General features: G+C 38.0%; 1 protein-coding gene across 2 annotated transcripts in view; it reads right to left on the bottom strand.

Annotated features, from left to right (window-relative positions):
* Positions 1-23,103, bottom strand: part of LOC133521624 (death-associated protein kinase related) — a 359,879-nt gene that overhangs the window by 152,077 nt on the left and 184,699 nt on the right. The gene's annotated exons all lie outside the window — the stretch shown is intronic.

The raw sequence follows: 23,103 nt of genomic DNA, 5'->3' as shown, positions 1-23,103 counted from the left end.
AAATTGCATAAGACGCGAGTTGGCACAGTGGCTGCTCGCAGCCACTGGGTAGAAAGCGGCGTACACCTCTCGACACCCCTGAGCCGCTCACACCGGTGTTGCCCTTGAGCCATCCTAGATGTCGCTTTTTGTGGGGGCCCATCTTGTGGGGGCGAGTCACCGTCTGCCGGAAATAAAATTGAATACCGTTTTATTAGGCAGGCGTCCGGTTTTTTTATCCCCTAGCCCAGTATTTAGTCCATCGCTTTCACCCAATAGCCCAGTTCATTTTAGATTCCATCAACCCTGAAATAGTCCTTACACCCTGGCGGGTGCTGCCTCTGCGTGCGTCCCATGACACGGGCAAGGGCAATATCCGCTAGGTGTACCCCTTACATTTCATTAAAGTGTCAAAAGGGTCTCTACGTGTTGGCTTCGGCTCCGCGCACGCCTCCCAAAGGTCCGGAACACCATTGTTCCGTGATGGGAAAGACATACAATATTAATAATGCTTTGAAACACGCCCTAAGTAAGATGTAAAATCGCAAAAGAACTATAAAGTGCAGGAGTTATACCAGTGCAATCTCGGCAATAAACTTATGCAACTAAAATTTTACAATGTCTAAACACCGCCACGGGAGCTATAAAAGCTGAATATTATTACACTAACTTAACTGACCATTATCAACCTTAACGTACTTGTAAAAAGGCCTACGAAATATCAGTGATGATGGTTGTAGAGGAAAACGGGGTAAGTTGTTACTGGTTTCAATGACTTTTACGTCTTTTTTTACAAGCGATGATCATTATTCCGTGTTGCCGTAGAAACAATATAGTTTACGCTTGGAACACATAGGGTGCGGCCCCACCGGACTTCAGTGTGGTGTGAATTTTAAGGGGATTTGGGTAATCCCGTGAGATTTGCGAGGTTATAACTTTAATTAAAATTACCCTTAAATCCCGCTATGGGATTAATCTTCAAAAACCCATGGATTTTGGAAGTTATGGGAACGGATTAATCTCTTTGGACACTGAATAACACTTAAGAAATATTTTTGAGTTTTGATTAAGCGCTTTGAATAACTTTTCATATTTTAACTTTCCTAAGTCTATATAGGCTTAAGTGGGATTGGACAGGCCATGTACGACGTATGCACCCACAGAGGTGGGCTAAACTAGACACGGGGTAGATGGCACAACGTAAACGCCAGAGTGGTCGGGCTAGGAGGAGATGGCGGGACGACCTGGACGTATTTCTCAGCAACTGGACTGGACATATATTGCACTGAATCGAGAAAATTGAAAGTTTAATGGGAGGCCTTTGCCCAGCAGTGCGACACTTTATAGTCTTTATAATAAACAATATTCTAATCTGAGATCGTGTCATTCACGAAGGCGCGAGCCTTGACGCATAACGTCATGTCATTAAGATTAGATTTGACAAAATATGCGCGTCATCATGGATGACACGAACTATAGTATAGATACCAGGCCTATGTTATTCAAAGTTGACATTGGAATTTATAGGGTATTAAGTGCACACGAATGATTTTCATTAAAAAATCAGTGAATGGAAGCTGATCTCATCGGATTAGCAATTGCCTAGTTTTTGTTGCGGCTAATAACTATTATTAAGTCATTATATCGCTAATTGTGGTTACAAAGACAATAAAAAACTTGTAAACAATTGTTATACACGTTTCAATAACGGTGTACATGAATTAACTGTATATGTACTTATGTAAACATTGCGAGTCATTTCATAATTTCTCGCAATGTTTATACTTTCATTTATTAAATGCATCAGTGCACATTATAACAAAAGCGCATCGAGATATTATAAATGGCGATTTCTGTGTATGAACTGTTCGTGTGTATGGTGGATGGCTTACTTGTTTGTCTATCCTCTAGCGGTCCAACATACAAGAAATAAGAAAATAAATTGTAATCAATGGTATTAGAAAATAGAATCGAATTTGTTTTGTTTAAAAATCGAACGAAATAATACAAAAGCATCTATTTTTTTCCATTTAATAATAATTAAAAATTTCATTAGAGAACATTTATACTGGTATTAGGACCGTGGGATGCTAGAAGTTATTGAAAAAAGTAAAAGCTATTTCAGACCATAAATACAAGTATCGTCGCAAACTTTGATTTTCACATCGTCGCGCAAGGAAACTGTCTATTCTATGCACGTTCCAGAGCGATATGGCTTTAGTAATCGTTGTAGACACGGCCTTATAACTAGGCGAGGTAAAAAGCGCAGAATTTGCAATAGCACTGCTATACGTCCAGGACGATTCCAAACGCGTAACTAGTCGTAAGCTGTGTTTGGTAAGCTTAATGAATAAGAGGTTTTATCCATCTATTATCTGGTTTACTCATTTCTGGACATATGCCTCCTCGAAATCCGCCCAAGACTTTCTGCCCCTCGCCACTAGGAATCAGTCGTGGCCCGCGAGTCGCCTTAAGTCATTATGTCACCCCTAACCCTCTGATCTTACCTGAGCCTTCACTGTCCACTCTAAGATTTTCCTGGTGCATCGTTCGCGGTAGGCCTAAGAAGCGCTGGCTGGACCAGACCCGAGGATGCCGAAGTTCGGGCAAAGTGGGGAAGATTAAATAGGAAAACAGACCCTGGCGCTAGGTCGGGAAAACGCTAGGTTGAAGAATAAGATCGTTCGGCATCTACATGTGCGACATGCTCTACGTTCTGCAGCCATAGCACGGTCGCATGTTTATCGCCTGCCACCTGTCACCATGCCTGTTACGTTCTAACAAGTATGTAAGTGCGAAAGTGACAGGCGATAAATATGCAACCATCCCGTCACCGCTGTAGTTGTTATTTTATCTACCACATTCGTTAGAGACACGACTCAAGATTCGTTAGACACGGGTAGATCAGGTTACCTTGGTTCCTTCAGCTCACCTGCGCGCGCGCGGGATCGCATGCCCAGTTTATCGGCGCGCATAACTCGCCGCCGACGGGTTTGGTAGGCGGGGGAGAAAAACCGAGGGCCGTTCCTGTTGCGTACGGGACCCTTCTATTACTATAAATAAATAAATATTATGGGATAATCCTAGACAAATCGACCTTAACCCCACAGTAAACTCAATAAGGCTAGAGTGTGCGGAAAGAGAAGAGTTGTGGAATGTATGGGCACTCTTCTCTGTCCGAACAGACTCTAGTTCTGTGGGTAATAGACAACAATATATATATATATATATATATATGTGTGATGTTATGATCCACGGGTAAAGATGCAGTCACGAAATTTTAAGGTTTGTCACTTTTAGACATTAATGCCATTGCGTAGAATCGAAAAGTGAAGAAGCGCTGGTGGCCTAGCGGCAAGAGCGTGCGACTTGCAATCCGGAGGTCGTGGGTTCAAACCTCGGTTCGTACCAATGAGTTTTTAGGAACTTATGTACGAAATATCATTTGATATTTACCTGTCGCTTTTCAGTGAAGGAAAACATCGTGAGGAAACCGGACTAATCCCAATAAGGCCTAGTTTACCCTATGGGTTGGAAGGCCAGATGGCAGTCGCTTTCGTAAAAACTAGTGCCTAAGCCAAATCTTGGGATTAGTTGTCAAGCGGACCCCATACTCCCATGAGCCGTGGCAAAATACCGGACAACGCGAGGAGTAAGAAGACATAGAATCGAAAAGTGACAAATCTTCAAATACCGTGATTGTACCTTATTGCGGTTGGCACTTACGTCGCTTAGCACAACATTACTATTTGAGCGTCGTAAAAAACAGCGAAAGCGCCAACCGCCATAAGGTCCCTTTACGCGTGGAACGTCACATATTGTATATACAATACATAAATAGGTACTTAAATATCTATATAACACATCCATAACTCGGGAACTCAAATATCTGTGATTACAGAACACACACAAATTAATGCCCTTACCAGCTGAACCAGGTCCGCCTGCTTCGTATGCAGTGTCTCTACCAACTAGACTAGGAATATGGCACTACAGGGCCCGCTCCAGAACAGGCCACTGGCCAGGAAGCAAGGGTACCGAACCCTAGCGGCCTTCGTGCGCCGGCGCAAGGACGCCATTGCATAACCGGCGCGCACGCAACCGCATCGTGAAATGGATCAATAGAAATGGCAAAAAAGTGTAAACAGAACAATTTATCTAAAGGTTAAAAATTACGCATTTTTAAAGAATATATCTTAGTGCTATTTGTACACATTTCGAATTTTATGACAAGAAATTTGATTAAGATGTCATTTTAAAATGAGAGCGTATATCGATTGTATGCGAGGTTGTAAGACTCTTAACACTTTCAGCGCCAAGCGACCCATTTCCAACACAAAATGAACACACATACGTGTTCTTGGTAGTGAATGTGTTAAGGACGCACTTTTGAGCGCAGTAAGAAAAGTAACATGTCGATTACAATGGAAGGGACTCTACAGGATGTTTTTTTAATTATCGGCAATATTTTGCAATCCCAATATATAGCTCATACTACTGAGTAACTTTTAGTAAGGTACCAACCCCGAAATCGCGATAAAAAGGAAAGCTATCCCATAGAAAACATCAAAATCTGGCCAGCCAAAATGTACCTTTGCAATAGCCAATTTTAGGTAAACGTTTTAGGTAATTAAGTCGTGAAAATAATTGATTCGGGGACTAGACTATCTTGGTCTACGCAAAATCTAAAAAGGTTAAAGTTGGCTCGATAGAAAAAAATCACAAAAATAATATATGTCTAATTTTCAATTGTATATCGTAACCTCAGAATTTTAATCAGAGGTGGAGGTGGTATAACCCGCGGAAATGTGAAATCTCCCGTCGCAAATTTTGTCCCTTTCTAATTTCCTGGCTTTCCTCTCAATTGGAAAAAGGCAACCAGGATCCTTTATAGAACACCGTGATCTCTACTATCCCCTCCGGGAAACCAGCATGATTAAATGTATTTCTGTGTGTATAATTGTATATGTATGTACTCGTATGATATACGGTATTGATGCGTCGGAGCACGACCGCCTTTGTTTGTATTCGAGCGTAACTCCGTTGCGAAAATAACATGCACTTTCGATTGTTTTCTATGTCTATACTCATAGGGAATGCAATAATAATATAGTTTAAGAATTCAGTTATATCTAAATAAATATAGGCTGTTCAGACTCAGAGCATATAGCTCGGGCCATTGGATCGGCCCGAGCTATATGCTCTGAGTCTTAAGGCCGCTTAAGGAAGGTTCTTGAGACTCGCACCGGAGGATGCAACAAGGAGGATTGTCAATCTGGCCTCTTGGCCCTCTTGGGCAGCTCACGAACGGTCGTTGTGGAGATAGTGGCCTATGCCAAGCAGTGGACGTAGCGCATCTAAATGATTCGACGACTATGCCTAAAGTAGTGTTCGACCAAAACCTAACTTCGTTTTGCTCTCCGATCCTGAAACTTCGGTCGGACACTAGTTTTAAGTTGGTCATGTACAAGTACCTAAATTCGTAGTTTACGTAGGATATTAGAAATCAAAATGACATATATTATACTATATATTAACTACTAGATTTATATCATAAAAGGAAAGCTTACTTCCTAGCTTTTCCCTTTATTCCCTTCCTAACATTAATCGCATACAGTGCGCCCGCGGCGCTCCAGTTCCTACAATTATAGACGTCGCCAATTGGCCGCCATTAGACTATCTAAGGCGTGTAAATACGTCGTGAATATTAACGCGGCCAGAGACAAAATAATCATAAAGACTGGTAAACCTAGTACACTTTGGATTCCATCCACTCTTAATAGTCCTTACGCTGGAACACACAGGCGGGTGCTGCTGCTGCCTCTGCGTGCGCTCGATGTACGCCTTACAGTTCATGAAATCGTCATAAGGGCTATATATTGACATCCTCATTTCTCGCACGCCTGCCAAATGTCCGGAGCACCTTTGTTCAAAGGCATACTAGAAAATGGCGCACCGACAAGATTTTGTGCTGAACATACAAGCAGACAAGCGACAACAGCACTTGCTCAGCAGTGGGACACAAAATAGGTTATCAAAGATAAGTACATATTAAGGCAGAACTCAACTTGTAACCGCAATGCAACGCTTGGCATGCGGCCTTGCAATAGATGAATGGGGATGGTAAAGAAGATAGGTGATTCCTCAATCCAATACCTTGCTGTCAATAGCGTACAGCCTTGATAAGATGTCAGGTCTATATAATTTGTATGTTTTTTTAACACCACAATGTCACCTCACAAGTATAATGTGAGGGCAAAACTGAAAGTATGAAGATTGAAAGTCTTTCAAATAAGCTGTCTCTGACGCAGCCCTTGAGTGCGAAAGCGGTAGGAAAATTACCGATGCAGATCTGCGTTTTAAGGAAAATCTTACATGGTTAACGAGGTACAGTCGAGTGCATTAATAATGCTAAAATTACGAGTTTTCATTAATGTAATTAGGGTCAGTTTGGCTAACACATAGACTTGAGACTTGCAAAATTGCGTTTAACCAAAGCCACTATAGATAAAAATAAAAAATAAATACTTATGGCTTACTACGAGTATATGTACAGTCAGCGTCAAATACTTTGTAGCAGTCAAAGTGGCCAAATAGTTCGGTACACCATACTAAATATATGGTACCTTGACATGGCTACTTTTAACACCTTGTTTGATCCGCTACTTTTGATGCTGACTGTACATAAGTACGTCATACACGGGAATATTTAGACGAAATGAAAATCGCTCTTACTACAGTAACGGCCAATAATATACCACCTCCAAGTTTTTATGTAGAACTTTTTTTAATAAATATTCGTAATTGATTTCCACTTCACTACTTTATTAGGTTTTTTTTTTACTTTAGTAGTAGTCCTTTGTGCGAGCGATGAGAAAATTAGCTTTTCAGATGTTTTTTTTTAAATATATAGTCAAATTCATTTTTTTATTAGAACTTTTTGAGTAATATGCTGAGTCTCCTTTTGTAATTCACTATATTTCATTACAGTATTCATCATATTTTTTTATAAAATAACTAGTAAAATATGCAATCTACAAACTTATTTATACTATTTACTCTATACATGTTCATACAAAAACACAAAGGTGTATTTTTTTGGCCGGTACTGTATAACGTAATCCCGTTAGATATTCGTATAGTAGAGTACAGTCAGCATCAATAGTAGCGGATGAAACAACGCGCCATAAGTATCTGATATTCCGGATAACATTTCCAAATACAGATAAACCCTAAAATCCACATTCCTAAGTATATCTTTTACGGTCTTAATTGTTCTGCATATAGAACCATCACTTTATGTTAAGCTGTTACAGAATGGCAGATACTTTTGACACCATGTTTGATCCGCTACTTTTGATGCTGACTGTACAAGGACGTACTGCTTACCCTTAGAGTCAAAGGCGGTCAAAGACGCTCTTAGTATCTCCAAAATTGCATATACCTAAGAAATTGAGACGCCATAGAGAAGACTCAGTGGTTCAGGGCGTTAGCTGCGTAATCTGAAGACGCCGGTTCGTGTCCAGGCCTGGTCACTTTTTATTTATTATATGACATCTATTTCAAATAATATCACTTACCTCTGTGTTTACTACATGTTAGAGCACCGCCACAGAGACTTACCTGAAACCAAAGGTTATCGTTAAAATTATATTACCAAAGTATTAAGAGGAAAGTCCAACTGCTTCTCCATACAAACATAGTCGCCATTTTCCTCACTTGATATGAACATTATAGAACATATGTGTATGCAATTTTATGTATATTAAACATGGCTGTTTGATTTTCTTGATTTTGTGATTATTATAAGAGTTAGGGTATGCGGAATCGTGTTTACGTGTGCTAGGGTATATGACCATCGCTACTAAATCGCTGCAATAAGTCGCCGTATGCCACTTCCCTCAGGGGTCGGCAAACTTTTGTGTAGAAATCACCAGTTCAAGGAAGCTTAAAGAGCCGCAAATGTTTTATCCAGTGGTGAAAGAACCCTCAAGGGTTAATTTTATAAGCGATGTAAAAATCTCAATTGTAAATCCAAAGAGCCGCATGCGGCTCGCGAACCATGGTTTGCCGACCCCTGCCTAGGAGTCCGACCTACTCGACTCGCTAATACTCTGCAATAGGAACACAAGCGGCGCTGGAGCCGGCGGCGGTCTAGGGAAATACGCTTTGCATCAGATTGGTTTCTAACGCAACCTGCGGGCTAAGCACAGTCGCCTGTCACGTTCTAACAAGTAAGTGCGAAAGTGACAGGCATAGTGACCGTTGACAAAAATGCAACCATGCTGCCCCCGCTGGATACTAAGCATTGTTTCGATACCGCGTTTTAAGTCTGTATTTTTTACACTTTTTCTATAATCAATAACTATGTGTTTGCAAAGAGTTCGACTCGACTTACAAATACTTTGCAATAGGAACACAAGCGGCGCAGGCGCCGGAGGCGCTCTATGGAAATATTGCACTTTGCATCGGATTGGTTTCTAACGCAACCTGGATATTGAGCATTGTTTCGATAGATCATTTATTTGTGCAACGGTTTGAATAAACGTTGTTCGTTCATTTAGTATTTCAACTATTTGTTTGTGTAAAACGTACAAAAGTACCTAGACTAAAATTGATTTTGTGATGTGATGATGATTGGTAGAAAGTGTAGAAACTTTACATATGTCGTTCCCCGGACCTCAAACTAACTTCATAATTCACCTCTAAATCGGTTCAGCGGTATATATAAGTACATAGTTATATAGTAGGGGTCTACTATTTTGTGGTATATATAGATAGGTAATCAAATCCCTAAATACCGTTTGATTCGAAATCGACTGATTATTATTGTTATATGAATTAAAAAACGACTTCACCTAGTAGGACTATAGGACTCCACTCCAGTAAATAACTTAAAAACAGATTGAAAAAAGGCTCAAATATCCAAACAAAACAAACAAACATAATACCTTTCACTAACTCCCAAAATGTCAACAAAGCGTTCACGCTCGGCGTTACGAAACCAATCGCATTTCGCAACAGATAGTATTTCAATCCTTTGTTTATTGCCTGGACTGTTAGTTACACCTGGAAGATTCCTGGGCTAAAATGCCGTATGTAACTATGAAATTACTGGAGATACGACAATAATGGGAAACTTTAGTGCGATTGTCGTGACATATGTACCAGGCGTATACTCCGATGAAACTATGATGAAATAGGAGCGTAGATTCCATTTTCTTCTGGACGGTTCGTGACATGACAAATCTACATTACATTGCATTACGTTACTGTACTCTACTCATTACATTAATTTACTGTCCTCTATGTCTATATTTATTTATACTGTCATCATGTTTTTTTATGAAATTTGAAATAGCAGTGACAACGCCACATTTCATAAAAAACAATTAGTTTAAATGTTTCTAAAGGAATCCAGATTCATATACAATTAATAGCGCGCATTCTTGATGTCATTAAGACATACAGATATAAAAGAACACACGTCAAAATCAGCTGCTTTTAAAAATAAATTATAATTATAACACAGCATTAACATAATCGCATTTGAATTTGGTTTGTGGAGTCTAAAATCTTGGCGCCATCGGATTTCATCTCAGTTACGAAACAAAAGTGACATTGGCATTTGAAAAACACGAGAGAGATGTTTCATCTAGATTAACATGTGAATTAGGCCAAAGGGAAGGAGCTCAAGAGGGGGCTAGTTTTTAGATTGTATTTTTATAAGTTTTAAATACGGGCAAATGCCATTTTAAAAAATCACGCGGAAACAAGACTCTATTTGACGACCTGTCTGGCCTAGTGGGTAGTGACCCTGCTTATGAAGCCGATGGTCCCGGGTTCAAATCCTGGTAAGGGCATTTATTCGTGTGATGCACGGATATTTGGTTCTGAATCATGGGTGTTTTTCTATGTATTAGAGTATTTATACATATTTATTTATTATTTATATCATTGTCCAAGTGCCCACAACACAAGCCTTGTTGAGCTTACTATAGGACTTAGTCAATTTGTGTAATAACGTCCTATTATATTTATTTATTATTTTATATTTATTTGCAAGAGCAGACTCCAACCAAAATCTTAAAAGGTTAAAGATGGTTCGATAGAAAAAAATCACGAAAACATGTCTAATTTTAATAGACAACTAGATACTTTAAGTCGATACAAAAAAAAGTAATATAGTTGTATAAAACAACTTTATTAGGTACAAAAAAAATGTCTCATTCTTACATTAAAAGAGGATTGTACACGTCACGTCCGAAAACATAGACACGATCGAAGTGCCAAAAAAATAAATATACCCGACTTTATGGCCTATACATATATTAGAGTAGTGTATACATATTTTTGGCAAGTTTGTCCGTATCGATATTTTCAGACGTGACCGTACTCGTATTAGCCCGTCCAATAGCTGGTGCTGCACGGAGCAGACACACGCACGCGGGTGCAATTGTAGGTAAAATCCGTCGCATGCGTCCGCGCCTGATAGCGTTGCTCATACTATGTTTCGTTAACCCGCTCACCCGCTCCGTGCGACCGCGCCAGCTAGCGAGCGCCCTTAGTAATCCTCCATCTTACATGTCAGTTAAATAAAACTACTCAAAGACTCCTGTATGTCATAATTTCAGTAACTTACGACCTTAAACACGAGACCAACGCACGCCGTAAGAGTTTAAACCTATAAACGTATAAACTAACGTATTAAGATCATATCAGATATCGTAAGTTAATTGTTAATCCTGATATCCGTGAGACCACAGAAAAAAGGCACACCATAACGTTATGGAACTTATTATGGTGAACCTCAATATCCTCGTAATACTACATATTAAAGTATGGTATCGATATCGAATATTAATGTTAATTAATACCATGAGTCTATGAAGTTTATGGAAATCTTAAACTTTAAAATTGGATATTTATAATCATATTTCAAGTGCATTATTTCATATTTCTGTAATTGAATCTACTTTTCTATAAACTTTTATATATATTTATACAAAGGGACTATTACACCAACTTAGCTACATTCATTTCCTCCGCGTTTATGCTTTGTAATGACAAAAAAATAACTTTTAATGATGCACTAATCAATACTTACTTAATTGTGTTAATTAAGTAAATCGATCTCTTAATCAGCCGTCTATAAATTCTTTTACATGCTGAATACCAACCAAATCTGCCTATCAACAAAAAACTTAAAAAACAAGATTTCACATAGCTTGCACATAAACAGTAAAAAAACAACGGGTCCACTCTTTACATTTTAATTGGATATAACGAGCACGCAGCGCGGGCGCGGGCAGGTGACATAAACAAGCGCGCGGAATCCGCTGACGAAATCTGCGCTCAATTAAAACTGCATTCCCTTTGTTAACACGAGCAAATAGAAGTGAGCACGCTGTTTTATGATGTGGAGACCAATATACGAGAAGAAAAAAATGGTATATCTGACGGTCTAGGTAACTTGAGTAAAAATAGGTACGAACATCGACTACTTTGGACGACTAACTACGTATTTAGATCTAAGCCAAATGAAGTTTCAGTATTTTAACCTGGATCGAATTATAATCTAATTATTAATTGCGTAATTGTACAGTTAATGCTATTTTGTTAAGTATAAGTATAGCGTAATAATCTTAATGTTAAACTTGCTGTGCGCTCCAGGGCCCCAAGATACAGGCTAAGCTTAGTTTGGGTTCCACCAGACATTTCTTTTATGGATAAATTGGTACTGGTAAACAATAAAAAGATTTTGATTGTTTTTTTTGTTTTTTTATTAATCTTTTTCAAACACGAAGGGCAGGATGACAGTGACACATGTAAAGAGCAATTATAGGATTATGACAATGCAAATTAGAAACGATTTTTTACTGCAAAGGCCACCAAGATTACGAGTATACTGACGATAATTTATATTTTTAAGTAAACATACCTTCACAATTCGAAGCGAATGAAATTGACACGAGCGGAATCGATTCAATCGATAAGTAGAGTTACTCTAGTGCAATTGAGTTCCGTTTTACATAATGAAACTAGACGATATTCAAATTTATATTTTTATAACATAATAATATGTATTTTGGTGATTTGTGAATATTATAATAAGATATTCTAAGCTACGAAGATATGTATTTTTTGTCCTATTGGGATTCAAGTTTATTTTGTTAATAAAGGATTGATCTGAAACGTCAATGCCATGGAATGAAAAAAAAAACAAATGTCATCCTACCCTTCTCGTTTGAAAGACTATAATATTTACTATTACGTTAGGCCAGTTGAGCAACTAAACTGAACAGTTCTACGTAAATAAATAATCCATGTCATATCACAATTCCTAATAAAAAACGAGCGAAGCGTAATCGAGAGCGCAGTTTCTCCTCCTCGAAATATTCGCGGCGCGGGCGCAGGGCCTAATGAGCGCGCGTCCTTGTCGCTAGGGCTGCCACGTCTTGGAAACAAAATAAAATATATAGTGGTTTTGTTATGTTTGACCATACTCAGTCAGTGTCAGATCAGGCATAACAAAATCACCCCTCTATAGTCTGGAACTGGATTAGTCATTAGAAAAAGGCGCGTAATTGAAAATGTCTATGGAAGATCGACATTTCACACCTACAATTTCAAGATATTGCCTTTTTTTGCGAATTTGATTGCAACACTTTATTTAAAACATAAACAAGCCTATTTAGGAGCTAGAATTTCCTGTTAAAGACATTAAATTTCAAAATAGTACTTTATTTATATTGCAATTGAATGGGACACAATACATTTCGCATTAAAATCTTGAATACCCAATAATTGGTAGTTTTTGCCTTCAGTTTTTTTTTTTAATTAGAATAACATATGAAGTCTGCTGCAAATATCTACTCACTGCTCCTGCACAACAACTAACCCACGGGATCAGACGTCTCAGCAACTGACTGTACGTCAAAAACACTCCAAAAGGAAATCCCTAATAATATTTTCTTTTCTTTGGGCATCAAATTAAATTACCACACAAATTGCAAGTAGACAACCCTAGATCCGACCTCCATTTGTGCGCCATCTAGGGGCGTCACGTAGCATATACCATACCAGTGTCATCTCGACGTGTGCCCTAGCTTTAATAGCGTCTATCTTACATTTACTCCATGTGTCCTAGCTTTACCTACTCGTAATGAATGTCATACTTTTAGTTCCAAGTCGTCTTTAATTGTGATTATATGGCTCAGACGTGTAGTATAGGACGATTTATGATACAAAGTAAATTATGGTAATCCTTTCTTTTCACTTTGTTAATTATAGGCACCTGGTCTAAGACCACGGTTTTTAACCATATGCTTGTTCCGTAAAAGGTAAATTATAATCGATATTTTTATGAGCAACTATAAATAGTAGTTACTGAATATGAATGATCGACTTATTTGACCACATCCCAAGTTTACATCAGATGAGAGTAAGAAGTCTCGTTCTAGAAAAAAAAGTCTGTTCATTTGTTAGCCTACATACCTACTTTCATAGACTTTGAACTTCTTGATGCATTCACAAAACACAATTTAAAAGCAAGCAGTTCTGAATATGAATTCCATCGACCAATCGCAATAGCGGAACTGAACAGAAAACACATGTAACTATCTTGCGGCAACACACGTTGTATCAGTTTTCCCATATTTCCGCAAAAGGCAAATCAAATTAGTTGCGATTTACTAGGCTTCCTAGTTTAGATTTCTCCGTAAAACCTAGTTCCATTGTTAGGTCCGAACGAAAGTGCTCTGTTTATTTCCTTTTTTAGCCGAACCTTTGCTCTTTTGCAGGGACCTTTCTCTCGATTCGTGACATCGGGGCACTTTGTACGCTTAACGATATTGTGGTGCAATTTGGTGTGCCGATTCAACTTTGATTTTATACTTGTCGGGTTAGAGTTGTGTTTGCTTTGTTTGTTGTTAGTCGTGTCTCGGTTGCAGAGGGTAGCCTTTTGAACCGGCCGCGGGCGAAGCACTGCTTCTCTTGGGCAAAAAGGTCTATGAGCTTCATACGGAGTGAAATAGGTGATGTGTTCAGAAATAGAAGATTTGATGAAGATCTTTAAAAAGGTGGCACTCGTGTTTCTAGCCCAGTTATTAAACCCTTGTCTGATTATGATAAGGATCCTAACCAAATAATGAGATATATTTTTGTTTTTTTTCCAGATCGATCTACACAACCTTAGGTTTGAACCCATGTTTTTATACCACCACACACATAAATAAATAAAATAAAATAGCAATTTATTTCGACCTCATATTAAAACATCACGTTATGTCATTTGATATTATTATTGACATCAATCGACTTGCCTCCCAGTATAGGCCTCCCCTAAGACCTTCCTATTCTCTCTGTTGGTTGCTCTTTTTGTCTATGTTGGTCCAGCGATAGCTCTTATGTCATCATCCTATCTGCCTTTTCCTTTTCCCGTCTTTGGGGTACCAGGATACCACCACACACATATAAAAGGTTAATGATTGCTTTACAAATTAAATTATAAACAAAAAACTATCTTTTCAGACCATTTGGTCATCTCATCCTACATTCGTCAAAGTCAAGACACATACATTTTCTACCGAGTTTCTTATTGCCAAACTACATCTGTTAGCTGCTTCGCTTCCCTGCTCATTTCTCTGCTTTGCTATTCACGTTTCAAGAAAATATAATGTCATCATATAGTGTAATATAATTTACTTAAATTGTAACTTTAATTTTGGTTTACAAGGTTACCCTGTATGCAATGCATACTTAGTTAGTGCCATAAATGCAATTGAGCCATGGCACGCTTGTCTCGCCCAGGAAGGTGTCTTAAACGTCTTGCAGTAAAACTTTATAGGCCGGTTATGTACCGACGATCACGAATAGGCAGGTTCAATTTGTAAATGTTCAACTCTATTTTATTAGGCTCATTGCATTATCTTTTATTGCAGGGATTTCTAAACAATGACCCGCAAACTTTTCAAAGCCGTTTCGTGGAATGGAAGTGGGCCTAAGAGCCACCCCACACTAGCGTCTTTTGAGCGTTGGCGTCTAGTCGGCGCTATAGCAGCTGCTCGACGCAACGTTGGTGCAACTATGAAGCGACACAATTTTTCATAGCGCTGACTAGACAGACACCGACGCCCAAAAGACGCCAGTGTGGGGTTATCTAATCAACGACAGCAGCCTACCAACCAAGATTTGGCCCGAACGAATTTATATACGTGGCCACAAAGGTGTGTCAAAAAGCTTGTTCTTGCCTCTTCAACTAGTGAAGGTTAACCTAAGATAGTTTATTCCCTCTTGGAAAAAACCAGAAACAAAACAAGGTAAACAATTGATTGCTTCATGTCTTCTTAGGAATGCGTTATTAATTTTGGTCACCTTGTCCGTTTGTTTCAGGTTGTCGTAGTTTAGTTGAGCAGTTTAATTGTTTGTAAACAAGACAATAATAACCGCAAGGTCAATATTTAAACTAATAGGTATGATTGGAAAAAAACCTAATGTCATCCCATTGCGATGGCCCTTTGTCAATTGGTAGACCTTGGTGTATTAAACGTTCAATTTTATTCAGGTCATATAATCAGCATTGTGGACGTAGGTTTCTTTAGGACATTCTACACTTCATGCCGCCTTAGGCAGATTTTCCCTAACGATGAAGAAATAAACTTCCTTACTTTTTTCGCAATAAAGGGTTAAAAATGGTGCGTAACCTCTTGGTCTCTCTCTAGCATCTTAAGTATACTATATACTTATGACAGTACTACCTACCTATGACTGATCTGACTGCACAAGTAAGACTAATTTCAAATCCAATTTAATTTTTTCCAAAAACCGCTTATAGCGTTCTTGTGTTAAGATTTATGCGTGTACGCATCAGATTCTCAGTTCCAGCGCTTTGTTGCCGCTAAATGAGGCAAGATGGACGGCCCTTCCCGATGCGTGGATTCAGCGAATCGGAAACGCTACAGACAGAATTAGTGATATTACGGGGATGCGGAACGAGGTATTTCGAAGGATTTAGCTTTGTTGGAAGTGCGGGAATATGTACATTTGAATTTCCAGCAAAATTGATACCAGCAGGTGAGCATTTTTGAAAAAAGTTTATTATTACATTTTTTCGAAACCATCAACATTTGGGTTATTTCTACACAGAATTAGAATCATGAAACCACTACTATATAGACTATTTTTCCTTAATATTTTTCCTTTTTAAATCGATTTAAAAAGTGTCCGAAAAAATAGAGTTAGGCATGTAACGCATTTTCTTTGTATGGACCGTCACAAAACTGACAACAAAATTGATCAGAAAAACTGGGGACTTTTCTTTATTTTAATCAATAGTCCTCGTGATTCTGAGCCGACATAACCCAAAAGTTGATAGGTTTTCGAAAAAAAGTATATGGTAGTTTTTTTTAACTCCCAGGTATCTAATCGTACAGCTGGTACCTATCAGTTTTACAAGTACCTATACATAATGTCTTTCAATTAGTGATTTTGCTCAAGAAAATATATGACTAAAATTTTTCAACCGTCTCAAATGATTGAATAGGTTCAATAGTCTCCGAGTGGCATAATTCAGTCACCGTTGACAGTCGAGAGATTACGGGTAGAGCAATTTTCCGTTATCTCATTTTTCTATTGTGCCTGGCACATTGGTTATGCATTGCTATTTGAATATGTACCTTGCCAAATGTGTCATCAAGTTGTTTTATGCTTGTTTTGTATAGGTATTTTGAGGTTATATACTTATATATGAAGCCTTTTGTAAGTTCGTTGCCGCCGTGCGTGATCGGATTTATTAAAAGTTTGCAAATGATTTAATGGAATGAATTTGTCGGTTCTCTGAATTCGGAATGTGTACGGAATTTTCCTTCGGGCGGCGTGTTTGAATTTAGAATGTGAATGTTATTTTGGCGGAATGAATGATACAAGTCGGTGTTGCGTGTTCCTAATTTGTTATAATGTTGTATAATAAATTACCCACAATCATCTAGAGTTCCAGACATATTTGCTGCAAACTTTTAAATTCTTGGCAAATATGACGGAAATAATAATAGAAGTATCTATCACTTGGCTGTCTCTAGAATAAACTGGTCCCCAGGAGGCAGGCGTTTGCAGATGTTATGCAAAACGTAGCAAAACAACGAGTCGGCTAATAGCAGTTCTCACTACCGGCTACCGGTCTATAGAGGTCTTCACAAAACCATTTAAGCCAACCAAAATAAACCTCCAACTGCGCAAAGTTGCCAAGAACTTATAGATCTGTACCACTCTGACGTACGCATGTTGGTTTGTGAATAGCTATATCATCATGCTAATTCAAAAAGTCCTATCCGCATAAGCCTGTCATACTGTCTTACGCTTTTCCGGCCAAGGACGGCAATGTTGCGCCTGCGACGGGTCGGTAATGGAGCTATTATATCGCCATTTATCAAGAGAGAGCCGTGAGGAATGTGGATGCTTCCAGCTTCTTGAAAAGTTTTTGCCGATAATTTTTATAAGCGCGCAGTTTACCTGATGTTGCCTAAATGGTGAAGTCAATATAACATTCCTTGAAGCTAATAAGTTAGAGTAGCTTGCGACAACCGTCATAATTTCAATAACGCCCGTGACGGACGAACAGATACCAAAGTGGCACAGTGATTTTTTATGGACACTATAACACCATTCGCAGAATATAGAGCGTTGCGTGGCGTGGACAGGAACAAAATCTAAGGTTTAGGTAGCCAAGGTTCTAGATCTCAGACGTGAAGCAATCACAGATTCACAGCCTTTGTCTATCTTGTATGACACTTCCACATCCAACTCACACTGACTCCAATAAGTCCAATACTTTTCTAACAAATGCACCATATTATTGATGGCATCCACTTTGACATCCATATTGACATCCACTTCAAGTAAATTTAATTAGCCAACCTTCACTTAAGTATCGAAAGAAATCTAAGCAATACATCTATAATGGTGGCGTGCCGGGGTATATATACGTATGCAATAGGGTAGGTATAATGGGGTCAAGTATACCGGAAGCGTGCGCGCGCGCTCCTATTCAATCTTTATCGTGGATCCATTGTGCGCACGCCATTCTGCGTAGCGTAACATATGTATGCTTGCTTGTATGTATAGATCCATACATAGCTGGGCTATTTATTATCAAAATACTTCGAAAACAAAATGAAATTACGTGGACCGAAAGGATGTTGGTTGTGAAAAGGCTCTGGACGTCAAGTTTTCTTGGGGAACGGTCTTTCTCCTGAAGTGGCGTAGTTTGGTCCTAAATCTTAACTGAACGTAGTTGATAATTATATTGTTTGGATGTATGTTTCAGATAATCAAAGGACTAAGGATATTAGTGATTTTAATAGCAAAACTTCCGTGAGACAGACATTAAATATGTTATAACTCACTTATTTTAAGTCGAAAACGGTCGACATGTTTCACTCCCTAGCTCCCTACCGAGAAATGTCGTCAGGAGCTTGCGTTGACTGACCGGCGCAGACTGCGGGCCGCAGCTCTCGGTGCCCGATGACTCGGCGCGGGCGCCGGTGGCGGCAGGGGAGGCGAGAAACTACCTTCTTTAGCGGCATTATTGTTGTTGGATAACAGTGCAACCCTGGCTGTCAAAGAATCAGCAGCTGATTTTGCTAGGTCCCTTTTAATTATTCTATATTTAATTATATTTCATGTAATATTAAGCCATTTTGGTGTGAATTAAATAGTTTTAGTGTTAATTTTAATGTATACATAATAAGTGAAGTGCTTTAGTGACGTTTACAAGTGTCTTGTAATATCTTAAATTTGTAGCCGTTGTAGGTTATAAATTTAAATTTGTGTTCGTCTCGGTATATTTTCTATGTTTTTATCGCTATTTATTACCAATTTTGTTTGTATTACAGCGTAGTAAATCATTGTACAGAGTCAGAACACAGTGTAGGCATAGTGAAACGTCACTATTTCATGTAAGTACGCTCGTAATATCGCTTAGCTTGAGTAAGCAATTCCCTGGTTTGTTTTGGGTCTATCCTACTATAAAATATATTTATAATGCTAACTCGCAGAGCAGCTGCAGCGGTTCGCCAGCAGGAGGCTGACAAACTCCAAATTACCTTGCTGGAATTAAAAAAATCCAAGGAATTGTGTGCTCAATTGCTTAGTGAAAGAGAGGATAGTGAAAAGGAACTATTATTATCACTTGATAGTATAGAGAAGTTAAAGAAGGAACTATGTTCTTTAGAAAATGTTTACAATGATGTAAATTCAGAGCGGGCCCGGCTCCAGGAGACGGTTGACAAGTTTACTGAGTGTAGTGCAGCATATGAACAGGCCTTGACAGACATCGACTCATTAGAGAGAGCACTGCACGACGCCCACGAGCAAATCTACGAGCTACAGGAGGCCCAAAATATTGCTGCAGCGGCACACACTCAAAACTTATTCGAGGAACTGGTCCGGCCCGACTCACAGTTGGTTGCCGCTCCAATTGAAAACCCTGTTGTTAGTATAGATTTAATCAATGAATCCACCACACCAAGACTAGTAAATTGCAGCGGAAACAAACTCAAAAAATATATTAAATTAAATAGAATGATTAAAAAAAACCAGAGGTTATCAAAAATGAATAAATTGTTTTTTAAGAAATTGAGATTTTGTAAAATTAATGTTAATTTAGTGGATAAGTTAGACTTGTATTCTGTTCAATTAGAACATAGTAAACTACAGTATGAAACTGACACACAGATTTTAAAATCAAAAGTTCAGAGTTTGGAGGATTCTATACAATCCCTAGAAACAATAAATGAGAGTTCGAAAAAGGTGATTAATGAATATTCTTTAGCCATGGATGATTTAATATCCCAGATTAAGCACAATTCAGAGCGGTTTGAGTCGCTGACCAATGCCCAGTCATGTGCATGTAAGCAAGCGACTGGACATTTGTTGACCAGTGTACTCGATCCAAGCCTGTGTGACAGTTTACCACAACAGCAAATAAATGATAATAGCTCCTTCCACACTCCACAACAAAGCACACCTAAACCTAATATTATTATGTATTGTGATGAAATTGGGAGCAATATGAGCTCATTTTTAAACTATTACCTAAAGGGACTTAGTACAATCAGCAATTGTCTGCCTCACAGTAGCTTTGAAAATATCTTAAAACAAATTTTAAATGACAGTAATATTAATTCTAAGACAACACTGCTAATTCTTATGGGTAATAGGGGAAATGTGAACAAAAATAATTTACTTAAATACTTTGAACAGTTAAATTCACTTGCAGTGCATGAAATTATTATTTTCACATTCCCCTATTGTGAGCAAATGTCAGAGGCAGAAAATAACATTAGACATAAGTTGAATATATCTCTATATAATCTTTGTACATATAGTAGTAAGTTTATCATAATTGACACTAACAAATTTGTTAGTAAATACCATATGCCTATGGTGTTTTTGACTAAAGGTAAGTGTTACCTTTCAAATTATTACAAGAGACAAATAGCTTTATCGCTATCCTATTTACTTGACATTTCTGCCAAGAATTTGGCAGACAACTCTGCTCCTATTGAGCAGCCCAGTATGAGCTTGGAATTGGTTCCAGTCATAACCAATGATTTAAACTAGCTGTTAAGACAAAAGATTCTGTCTCTGGCAATTTAGTTTTAAATAAATATAATGAAAAATACTGTAAACATGGAAAGTATATCCACCTGGTGCATCAAAACATTCAATGTATTAGAGGAAAAGATTTACAGATTGAACTTTTTATGAACGATTATTATGTTGATATTTTATGTATTACTGAACATTGGTTAACAAATAATGAATTAATGCCTCAATTTAATAATCATCAGGTGGGAAGTTCGTTCACCAGAATTAGTTCCATACATGGTGGGTCGTTAATTATATTAAATAGTCAGTTAAAATTTAAGGAACGTAAGGATATTGTATCCATGTCTGTTGAACGGACTATAGAACTAAGTGCAGTAGAATTGGAGCAATTTATTGTTGTCTGTGTGTATAGGCCGCCATTAAGTAATTTTGAAATATTTGAAAGTGTAATGGATTCTGTGCTACTTAAAATATCATCTTCTAGTAAGAAATTATTTATATGCGGCGACTTTAATGTAAATATTCTGGAAAATTCAACAATGTCTTGTAGATTGTTGAATCTATTCAAATCTGGTAATCTCAACCACATGTTTATGGAGCCTACTAGAGTGACTGCTACTAGTGCAACCTGTATAGATAATATTTTCACTGATATTGTTCCTATTACTAAAAAAGTTATCAGTAATTTAGAATCAGACCACTTAGGTCAATTAATGGTATTTGAGACATTAAGGAAAAATACTTTGAGAAAACAAATAACTTTTGTACCAGTAACCTCGGACCGCGTAGAAAGAATGAAGCAAAGTCTAGTTCAGGCGCTACCCTTTTTGTCTTCCGATATGGGTCCAAATAGTATGTATAATTCATTCTTTCACACTTTTATGGATCATTATAATGCGATATTTACTTCAAAATCGGTCGTAGTTAGTGGTGCATCAGTTTTTAGTGAGTGGGCTACTGCGGACTTACATCAACGAAGACGTGCACTGTATGCCTTGTATGAGGAACGGCGGTTTAACACGAGTGATGAATTTAAAGAACATGTCAAGCAATATTCGAAAAAGTTTAAAATAGATTGTCATATAGCTAAGCGAAATTATCTAAGTCAAAGAATAAAAAATAGTCCCAACATTATTAAAGCAACCTGGAAAGTAATCAATGTGGAGACTGGTCGCTCGAAACACAGAGTGAATGATTTTAAACTAAATATTGATAACAAAATTATAGATTCCAATTTAGAAGTAGCTACAGAATTTGAAAATTTTTTCACTGACGTACCAGTTTTTACAACTAAGGATTTAAATTCATCACCCTCATCCGCTGTTACTCTATTAAAAGATAACGCTCCAGAGTGTTGTGGAGATTTTCATTTTGAACGTGTTTGTACCTCCGATGTAGTAAAGGCGTTTAATTCGGTTAATGTCAAAAAAACGAATGACCTCTGGGGAGTCTCTGTCCATGCTGTCAAATCCTTAGTAGAAATTATAGCGCCTGACTTAGTAATTATATTTAACAACAGTGTTGATTGCGGCGAGTTTCCTGATTTAATGAAACATAGTAAAATAACTCCTTTATTTAAATCGGGTAGCAACTCTGACCCCACTAACTTTAGACCGATATCTGTGCTACCAACGTTCAGTAAGATTTTTGAAAAATTAATTCTTTCTCAATTAGTACGACATTTTAACGTCAATAATTTAATGCATAATAAGCAGTTTGGTTTTACACGGGGTCGCTCGACAACCGATGCTGGTGTTGAGCTAATTAAGCATATCTTCGATGCCTGGGAGGAGTCACGAGATGCTATAGGTATCTTCTGTGATTTGTCTAAGGCCTTCGACTGCGTTTGTCATGAAACATTAATCAGGAAACTACACTATTATGGAGTTAGAGGAGCGGCACTGGATTTACTTAAGTCCTACTTAAATGGTAGAATACAAAGGGTCGATGTGAATGGACAGCGATCACCGGGGTCATTGGTCTCTATGGGTGTACCACAGGGGTCAATATTGGGACCTTTCCTGTTCCTTATCTACATAAATGACTTGCCATTCCTTGTAAAGACCCACCATGATATAGTATTGTTTGCAGACGACACTTCACTTATTTTCAAAGTCAAACGACAGCAACAAGCTTACAATGATGTAAACGATGCTATTTCAAAAGTAGTAAATTGGTTCAATGTTAATAATTTATTGTTAAATGAGAATAAGACTAAATTTATTAAGTTTGTCACTAGTAATGTAAGGCATGTAAAAACAAGTGTCATTGTGAAGGATGAGGAATTGGAATTAGTTGATAGTACAGTTTTTCTTGGTATAACTTTAGATTCTAAACTCCAGTGGGGTCCCCATATTGCTACTCTTTCGAATAGACTGAGTTCTGCAGCTTTTGCAGTAAGCAAAATCCGTCAGTTAACTGATGTCAAAACAGCTCGATTAGTATATTTTAGTTACTTCCATAGCATTATGTCATATGGTATTTTACTGTGGGGTGGTGCTTCAGATATAAATACCA

Source organism: Cydia pomonella, chromosome 9, assembly GCF_033807575.1.
Source record: "Cydia pomonella isolate Wapato2018A chromosome 9, ilCydPomo1, whole genome shotgun sequence".
NCBI classification, from domain to species: domain Eukaryota; kingdom Metazoa; phylum Arthropoda; class Insecta; order Lepidoptera; family Tortricidae; genus Cydia; species Cydia pomonella.
The sequence above is the reverse complement of the archived record's forward strand: the minus strand, read 5'-3'. Positions and strand labels throughout refer to the sequence as shown.